Raw genomic sequence first — 10,494 nt, 5'->3', positions numbered from 1 at the left:
TCACGGTCAGATCCCTCATCCCTACCCCCTCCTGCACCTATTTTGGTTGGTTGGTGTTTGCAGAATTGTTTGCATTGAGTGGGGTGGGCTGGGGGCCAAAAAGTTTGAGAACCACTGGTCTAGAGGCAGTGTTTTGTGTGGTTTACCCTAATCTCTGGCTTTGATTCTTTAAAACTCTAGTCGATTTGTGATATTGAGGCTGGTACTGATGGCCAGGAATACTCTGTGTCTGATGGGTGTTTATGCTTTCTCTAGGTCTATTGCTTGTTGATGGTTAATAATTAAAATAATTACTGTCATAATAAAACAGTCTTGTTCAGGCTAGAGTAGATAATTGAATCCTTCCACCTCAAAATGGTTACTTTGTTTACTTGCTCTGTACAATTTGTGATGATAGTTTTGAGATATTCCCTGCTATTTATCTTTAGAAGTTAACAACGCAGATTCAGAGATTTCTCCTTCCCATTAGTCTCCTCAAGAGCATTAGTAACATAGCCAAATTATCTGTGGAGGCGGCCACTCCTTAGGCTTTCAATGAGTATGTATTTATTCTACTTTGTAAGCACTTTCTATGGTACTCATCACCGTAGAAACTGAGTTTGATGAATAGTAACAATTTCTTCCCTGAAAGGGATAGTAACAATTTCTTCCCTGAAAGGGATAGCTGAATGCTCTAAGCATCAGATCTGAAATTTTTAGGCTCCCTTCAGGATCCTCTAAATCTAACCCTTGCTGGATTGACTCAACCCCTTCATTCTCTGAGGTAAATACATTTGAGTTCCTTGCAGATTACTGAGAGAGTCTTTTGGATGAGTCAATAAAAGCAAAATACTGTCCTCTTTGTGTGGCTATTAAATATCATGGAGAACTCTTGGTAAGAGAAGGGTTTTGTCTTGGAGTCCTGAACAAATTTTCCCTCTGCTTTTCCTTGGCATTATGCAGGATGTTGGTGGTTTATCTGGCTGATGTTCTTTGCTCCAAGGTGAATTTACCCATGCTATTTAACCTCTCCTATTTCCTTTCCCTTTATCCTCTCTGTATATTGGGAGGTGGGCTGGGATTGGGATTTGGGTCTGCTTTATGTTTAACTATTGGATATATTTATATAGAATGTCCAAGAGCCTTCTTGATGATTGACACTGAATTCATTTATTTTAAGTCTAGGCTCGACAAAGCCCTGGCTGGGATGTTTTAGTGAGGGTTGATCTTACTTTGGGCAGGGGGCTGGAGATCGATGATCTCCTGAGGTCTCTTCCAGCCCTATGATTTACATATTAACGTAGCACATTTTATTTTCAAAGCATTTAACGATACTTCCAATACCTCTGCAAGTTAAGCAGACAAAGATAATAATTGTAATACCACCTAGCACTTCTTGTTGGATTGTTATCTTCCTTCAGATTCATTCACTACAGTTAAGGTGTAAATGATTTGCATGAGACCACAGAGACTGTGTCAGAGCTGAGATTATAATTGCCAGCACCACTTGCCTTGTGAACAAATCCTCTGCAAGACTTCAAGTACTTTGTAGTTTCAGTTGGTTTGGAAATACCAAAGGAGGAAGTGGGACTGTGGGAATATATATTCAGTTTAGGGTTGCCACAAAAAAAAAATCTCTGGGACTCCACCAAATGGAGGAAAGAGACTCCTGGCCTAGTTTCAATAGGATTCCTCTCACTTGCTCTTTCCTGTAAGGTAGTCCATAGCCTTCCTTTAATACCATTAAGTCTACTCTGCTGCAGTTTTGCAGTTCAGGATGTTATAATAGCTCAGATGGTTTCCTCTGTCAAACAGGCAGACCAACCAATATCTCAGTGGGAAATAAAAAAAAAAAAAGGCTTTAGGAGTGACAGTATTAGACTGCCTGCCTTAGTGGTAACATTGTAATAAAGTTCTTTGAAGTAGGGCGACTGACCTTGTAGATCCCTATGTGAGCTGTACTCTTTGGTTATTATTTGTATTTCAGCAGGGCCTAGAGGACTCCTCTGAAATGATGGGTCCCATTGTGCTAGGCTTTATATGTGCACACAGAAGAGCTTGTCCCTGAAGAATTTAGAATCTAAATACACAAGATGGACAAAGGAAAGATGGGAAAGATTATCATTCCGTTTTACATATGGAGAACCGAGATTAATGGCTAACTTTTTAAAGGTATTTAGGTGCACTAAAGATGCAGATAAGTGCCTAAGCATCTAATCCCAATGAAACCCTGGTGGGAGCATCATCCAAGCCTCTTCTGGTGAAACGGACCATTGGTCCAGAGAGAGAAATGTGCAAGTGGAAAGACTGGGCTGTATCTATACCACACAAATGAAGTGTAAACCATTGGTAAAGACTGACTGTTGGCCAAGTCTAATGTAAAAGGTTCAGCTCAGTCAGTGTGGAAGGGCCCAAATTGTTTTAGAACTGGACTTCTAATCCTTCCCCTAATACTCTGCCCCAAATTTTGTTGGGCTACTAGAAGGTAGTTTCTGACCCCCTCAATGCAGTTTAGATCCTTCTTAAGCAGCAATTGCATTTAACAGCACTGCTGACCTGTGTGGTTTGTGCAGGGGATGGGGGCAGTGCCAAAAGCCGGGCTCCAAACAGCAGAGCTGTTCAGTGCACCGAAGGGTTGAGAAGCAGCAGAGGTGTGAGCTGGCTGCATGAGAACTGGAGTCACTTCTAGAATAAATCTTCCTTTAGCACATGACTGAGGCCTTGTCAGTGCAGGGGATTTGCCCCAGTTCCACCGCAGTTATGTTGTACTATTGCAAATAGTGGCTTTGCTTGTCTGTGCTATGAGTTGTCTTGGTGCTGCTACATTGGTATGCTATGATGGCTGAGATCAGGGCAAATCCCCAGAGCAGACAAGTCCATAGACTGCAGCTTCCAGCTTTGCTCTCCAACATATCTGAATGGCATTAATGGTGTTTGTTGTTCCAGGTCAGATGGTAGGACAGCTGTACCTGAAGTGTTTAATGATCAGATTAGTTCTGTTGTTTTTTTGATGCATTCCAGGTCAGTGCCTTGCAGATGTTTATTTTGTAACATGACCTGGGCTTTGCAATTCACAACTGACACCCAAGCCCTAAGCACACATGTAAGGCCCCAGGGGACACTGTTCAGCTACAACTCCCAGCAGCTCAGGTTTAAAAACAACAAAACTCAAACCTTTTTATTAACCGGTAGCCTTTAGGTGGCAAATTCCAAATCCTGCATTTTCAATCATAAGCTTGGACGTTGTATGCCACTAATACCAGACTTTGCCTGAAACGCAATAACAGGTTGTGCAACTCTTTTTAGAGAATCCATTGTTCAGCATATCTGTGTAAGGCACGACAGATTTTAATATCCAATATGGTACAGTCATATCTTTCTTTTAGTCCTCTAATCCTGACCCACCCCTATCAAAACAATAGGGAACATGACGTAGCATAAACGACAAAGTTCTTTGGTAGCAGTGCACACGTCTGTGCAGGAAAGTTGTTTGGTAGTGATCTTTGTCTTCTCCCGCTTCCTTCCCACTAGCAGGATTATGAGAAAGTGAGGCTGTTGTTAGTTGTCATCCCCTTCCTTCTGAAGACCAAGAAAGGAGCTGGCTCCCCACCATAATCCTGCCTGAACACTTGTCTGTGACGAACTTGCTTGTGCACATCCTGAATCTGCTGGAGCAGAGAGATTCATACACATCAGGTGGCTGGAAAAGAATTGGCATCCCAATGCATTTGGTCTGCTTTAGTTAATCCAAATAGAAGGCTTTCCTAGGATTTCTTCTCCCTTCTGCCCTGTTAAATATGAAACATTTCATATTTATTAAAATAGTCCTGAACCTGAAGTCCTTTACGATGGAGATTAATGCTGTGACAGGCAGTTCCAGAGAAGACAGAAAAATCAAACCATCAGAGCGCTAAGCTTTGCACCTCTGCTCACCAGTGTCCATTATGTGTGGTATTCCTTCTGCTAGGATCACCATGGGGCATGTGAATATTTACTGGGTGAGCTGAGTGGTCCAACTTTGAATTAAGTATGGCCTCATATTTATGTCAACCACTGCATTGGTAAGAGGTCTTCACCATTTAAGAAAGATACAGCCAATTGCAAAGCATAAAAGCACTTTTAATATTCAAAGATGGCCATTTTAGATTTTGTCTACACTGGCAATTGAGCCAAGAAGCTTTTGTCATTCACAGGTGCTTAAACCCCTCTTGCCACAAAAGCTTTGCCCATGTGTGAACAGTGCGTTGAGGAATGCTCTCCCGCTGACAAAGCAAAACCACTGTTAGGCTTTGTCTACGCGCGAAAGGTTTACTAGTACACTTTTGTCTAGTACAGTTTCTTTCTGAAAGAAGCCCAAGCTGTGGTCCTCCCACTGGTCTGAGGCAGGGGAAACAGTTTCTCTTTCAGACAATAAGCAACAGAATGGAAATGCAGGATAAGTCCAGTACCTTCACTTCCCTCCTTAGGGCAAGATTCCACCACTCCTAGGATATGCCTGCACTGGCAAGTTTTGATGACGAAAGTCTCATTCCTCTGATACAAAGTGCATAAGTAGCTCTGCTGCAATGCGTGATGTCCTAAGCACATTGAACACAACATGGGAGAGAAGTCTGGAATCCACAATTTCTCACAGCAGATGCTGGAGTTAGCAGCAAGGACTGTCAGTTTCAAATGGTACAAAAATAAGCCACAGCCCCCGGGAGGGATGGGAAGCAAAGAGGTAGCTGATGGGACATTTTTAACCTTCCCAAAAAGCCTTGCGCTACGTATTTGACACATTCTGTATTTGACCCAGTTTACTTGGGACATTCTTTTTTATTCCTTTCTTGTACGTACTTCATTCTGAGTCTTTGAACCATTGGAATCAGTGTGTCTATATACACTGCTGGAAATGTCTGGGGAAAGTAAATGAAAATAATTCACATTTGTTCAGTATCTTTCACCGGAGGAATTGGCCCAGAGCCACAAAAACACCAAGGTACTGCAAAATCACAGGAACAACACTGCAATCTACAAAACCTGTGCTAGGCACCTAGGTTCCCTGTACAATAAATGGGGAAAGTTAGGCACCTTAGATCGCAATCTACAAAAGCCAGCCTATTAGGTGGGGAGCTGCCTCAGGTAGGTAGCTGATGGGGGATGGTAACAAAAGAGGCCCTGGCACCCCACAAGGCCAAAGTTAATGAACCCTGATCACACTCCCCCCCCCCCCCATTAGGTATGCACTATTAAATCCCATGTGTCCTGGCCCTGCACCACTCCTGAAAGCAGCTGGCACGTACTTCAGTGACTCCATGTGCTGCCCCCCTTCCACAGGCACCAACCCACAGCTTCTATTGGCCACAGTTCTCCATTATTGATCAATGGGAGCTGCAGGAGTTGTTAGGTATGCACTATTAAACCCCACGTGGTAACAGATTTCTATAGCAGTAGTAAGGCTTACGTTCTTTGTAGGCGGCAACCACTAACGTGTAGCATAATCTCTAGTTTGTGACGCACTATTTAGGCAGTAGAGGGTGACATGGTCTTTCTGGCTCTGTCTCCATCCAGTAGCAGGTAATCAAGTTGCAAAACACCCCCACGTTTTTCTTTATCGAGGAAGGAGTACTTCTTCTTGGATGTTAGTACAGTATGCAGACATGTGTTGAGTCTCTGATCCCTTAGCTCTGAGTTTCTAAATTAAGTAGACCAGAGACCCATTAGGTTACTGACTACCGGAATCATAGCTGGCTTCTTGCACACAACAGCACTGAGCTCCTCAGAGAAACGGCCACTTCAGCCTCATTTGATGTTCAGATCCATGCTGACTAGCTTACTAGCCCCTACTCCTGCCATGACAAAGATGTTTCTCCAAGTGATGTAGTTTAGTGGACATTTCTGTCTCCAGATTAGGCATGCGCAGCACTGTTCTATTTAGGGCTAACTCCTAGACATAAAGGAAATATTAAAAATGTACAAGGTTTCCGACTTGACAAATCCTCTCCTCTAATTCAATACCATGGACTGCTTCAGGCCGTCATGAGGCGCAACGCTGCTTTGTTGTGAGAGAATAAGGATCCAGTGACACATGCATTAGATATATGGACGGATGTAAATGTCTGGTACCACTAGTGGAAGCTGATTACATCTGAAGGTGGCTAAGTAAATAAACAAGATCAATTTACAGCACAAATAGAAGGTTCTAAATTAAATGTGTGGGCCGGTGGGGTTGCGGGAAGATTGATCTTTCTCCCAAAACCCTTTTTATTCTTTGATTTGCTGGTGCAAATCTCAAGTCCCAGTTGGGATCTTGATGAAAAAAGTACTTAACATGCTTCACTTTGATCACAAGGTATTCACATTGTTACATTAAGCACAAATGTAAGTGCTTTTCTGGTAAGTTCCTTGCTTTTCAACAAGCTGTCTCACATCCCGCTTGGTTTGAAAGAGAGAAAATGGCTTCAGTTTATGCAGGTAGTCTTTGTTCCATCACATGCTCATGCTGTGGGCTCAGCTACTCCACTCAACCCACCCAAGAGAGATTTTCTCTTTTCAGTTGGTGGTAGAAAGTGCCGTGTGGGGAAATGCTAACTTGCTGCAGGGAGAGCAAGGCCAAGGGCAGAAACAGAACTGGGATGCCCTAGCAAGCCTCTTTGCTTTAGAGCTTGATCTATCACGTGAGAAGCTGAGGAAAAAAAACCCACACAGGACTGAGAGCCAGAAGGCCTCGGTTTTCTCCTTGCCTCCACCACTGACCAGCTGCGTGACCCTGAGTGGTTTGCTTCCCCTCTTGCCTTTTTTTTTAATTATTTTTTTTTAAGACTGTAAATTCTTTGGGGAAGGACCAACCATCTCTTACTAAGCATGTGTTTGTACAGTGCCTAGCACAACAAATTCTTTATCTCAGTTGGAACTTTTATGATACGTTTACGCTTCACATTTATTTCAGAATAAGCTATTCCAGAAGTATTACTCTGCAATAGTTTATTTCAAAATAGCATGTCTACACTAGAGGGAAGCCTGGAAATTAGTCCAAGACAGGCTACCCTAATGTGGATGTGCTTCCTCGATTTAGACCCCCAGGAGGCACTGAGGAGTAGTTAGTTTGAATGGCCCTGGGGGGGAGGGGGCTATTTCAAAATTGCAGCAGTGGAGCGTCCACACTACAGCTAATCTGCAATAGCTATTTCGGAATAGGCATTATTCCTTGTGGAAGGAGGTTTACAGAAGTCGGAATAAGCCATTCGGAATTTTGAATTTATTTCGAAATAATGGAATTGCTGGGTAGATGCTCGCATTATTTCAAAATAACGCCAGTTGTTTCAAAATAACTGTGCTATGTAGATGCACCATTACTAACTATCATGACTATTATTATCATCATCTTTTATTTCTGGAGTATGCCTACCACCCTTGACTTTGGTGAAAGTGTTGGATTGGGCACTCTTTCTGATTGGGCATTTAAAGAACTTCCCTGAGAAGTCTGAATTTCAGAAGGCATCAACTCTACTTATGTGGTGTTACTTCTGGCCCCTTGTTTTTTGTGAAGTGGGAGATGAAAACAGTATTTCACAGTTTTTCTTCTTTCTCACGATGCTTAATTCTGAACCCAGATCATAATCCACTGTGACATTATAGCTGGTTGCTATGGAAAGCCTTTGATGTCACAAATGAAGGGTTGCAGTTGCATTATTTAACTTTTCATCATTTAAAATATCATTTCATGTAGCTCAAAAGCAGGAAGCGAAGCTGAACTTTGTCTGAAATCCTGATTTCGTTAAAATTCTTCTTACAAAAGACTAATCTGCAGGGAAAAAAATCTCATGTATGTGCAGAATGATTTGTATGAGCAAATTTTAAAATGCTCTTTTATAAAGGTGTGAGATTCTTTAAAGAAACCTGCTCCCCACCCCCTGATGTATGCTCTTCATCCCCCTGCTGAGCCCTGGGCTTAAAGAGAAAGTGGGTGGTCTAGGACCATTCCTCATGCATTACAAAACCACAATAACTGGCACCCCATCAGAGATTCTCAGACCAAATTGTCCTCTAACTCGGGGGTGGGGAGTAGGTAGACATATGCCAGGTGCTCCAAAATACACTGTTTATTGTGCAGCAACATTTCCTGTGGGGTCTTGAAGATTATTCTAAATCAGGCCCCAGCCTTTTGAATATGTAGATAATGTCAGTCATGTGAGTGGTTCCACTGATTTCACTGAACGAAGATGTCAAAGAATGAAGTGACAAGGAGTCTTGTGGCACCTTATAGACTAACAGATGTATTGGAGCATAAGCTTTCGTGAGCAAAGACTCACTTTGTCAGATGCATGTCATGTCATGCATCTGATGAAATGGGTCTTTGCCCACGAAAGCTTATGCTCCAATACATCTGTTAGTCTATAAGGGTACATCTACACTTGCTCCCTAGTTCGAACTAGGGATGCAAATGTAGGCGACTGAAATTGCTAATTAAGCGGGGATTTAAATATCCTGTGCTTCATTAGCGTGATCTCGCCCACGCGTTACTCTGCTCAACAGCTGATTCGAACCAGCAAGTGCGTGCCAGGACGCGTTAGTTCGAACCAAACCCCTTGGTTCGAACTAACGTTACTCCTCAAAAAATGCGGGGTAACGTTAGTTCAAACCAAGGGGTTTGGGTCGAACTAACGCATCCTAGCGCCCACTTTCACTTTCGAAACAGCTGTTGAGCAGAGTAACGCGCCAGAGAGATCATGCTAATGAAGCACGGGATATTTAAGCCCTGCTTCATTAGCAATTTCGGTCGCCTACATTTGCATCCCTAGTTAGAACTAGGGAGTAAGTGTAGACATATCCTAAGGTGCTGCAGGACTCCTTGTTGCTTTTGCAGATCCAGACTAACACGGCTACCCCTCTGATACTTGGATCACATGGCATGCATTAACCTGCTCTAGCAAATACACAAGAGATTGTCATGTTGCAGCCATGGACTGATCCCTACAGATGTCTTTGTGATTGTGGCTCTGTGCTAGGACTTGAGAGAGCTGGGTTCTGCACCTAGTTCTGCCATAGACTCTCTGCATGACCTTGGGTAAATCACTTAGTCTTTCTCAGTCTCAGATCTCCATCTGTAAAAAGGTGATAATACCTTCCTGTCTCATGAGGTTATAAAGATAAGTCTGTCTACACCACCACTCTTGTTTAAAGGTGTGAAAAACACATTTCTGACCAAGGTAAGTTTCACCAACAAAAGCACCAGTGTGGGCAGTGCTATGTTGGTGGGAGATACTCTGCTGCTGACATAACCGCTGCTGCTCGTTGGAGGTGATTTAATGATGCCAGTGGGAGAGCTCTTCTCCATCAACAACAGAGCAGCTGCAGTGGTACAGCTGTGCCACTGTCACATCTGTAATGTAGCCATCGCCTTTATCTAGGTATATGTGGGAGGTGGTTACCCACAGTGGTGTTGCGTGAGATGTCTTATAAACAGTTAGACCCTGGTCTACATATAAGATTTAGGCTCACCTGAGAGACCTAGTGAAGCTGACCTAAGCCCCAGGGCCAGCATTAGGCCAACTGAATTCTTCCATTCCCCCAGCTCTACTGTCTCTTGGAGAGGTGGAGTTACTAGAGGGAGGGAACAACCCCTCCCACCCCTGCAGTGTTGGTGATTAAGAAATGCTGTTGCTGTGCCGCTGTAGTGGTTCTACTAGAGACAACCTGACCTCAAAGAGAAAATGTGTAAAACAAAACAAAACAAAAAAACCTTCAAATTTCAAATGGCTTGATAATCCCTCTGCTCTCATCCTTAGAAATGGCCCTTCTGGGTCAGGACTGAGGTACAAAGCCATGGCAGCATGGGTCAGTTTGCACTATGGCCGCCTTTGCTTTACCTGTTCCATGAAGAAAAAGAACTTGAGCTTTTACTGCAGCTGGAACATACCATAAACTGTGAGCTCTAAATCTATTGTTTAAAAGCATGTTTGAATAGAGGGATTTTTGTACAACAATGCTTCCTGGCCTACTTCACCTTTTGCATTTTCCTCACTACAGTGTTGGTTCAGAAGCACAAAAGAATAAAAAAATAGTCAAAAGACAGCATTCCTTAAAACTCTCTTAGCAAATAAATTAGCTGGTTTTAGTTCCTGCCTCTCTCTCCTTTTTTGGCCATTACAGTGGTCCCCTTCACATGGGTCCTTTGTCCCTGCTGTGGCTGTCTGCCAAGGGTGAGACAGGCAGGTGAGTGGTGCACAAGGGAGGAGTCTGGTGACAAGCTATAGCAGATGCATATTAATAGATTCCCCTGCCTGTCAGGCTTTTGATTTGATTCCCCCCCCCCCCCCCCACCTTCCCAGTCTCTAGGGCGACTGCTTAGGCTTGGAAGGAGGATGATGCCATTGTCTGCTGGATCTTGGATGGCTGCTGCTGCCGCCGCCGCCTCCACATCTATCAAAGGATTTTGCACCTTTGCCCAGTGCCTTAACTTCCTGCCTAATAGAGGTGTCTCTGTTTCCACGGCAATAAGAGGAGGAGCCTGCCAATCACTAGATACTGCACGTG

Source organism: Pelodiscus sinensis, chromosome 1 (genome assembly GCF_052426305.1).
Source record: "Pelodiscus sinensis isolate ZL-2025 chromosome 1, ASM5242630v1, whole genome shotgun sequence".
NCBI lineage: Eukaryota > Metazoa > Chordata > Testudines > Trionychidae > Pelodiscus > Pelodiscus sinensis.
This window is presented reverse-complemented; position numbering follows the sequence as displayed.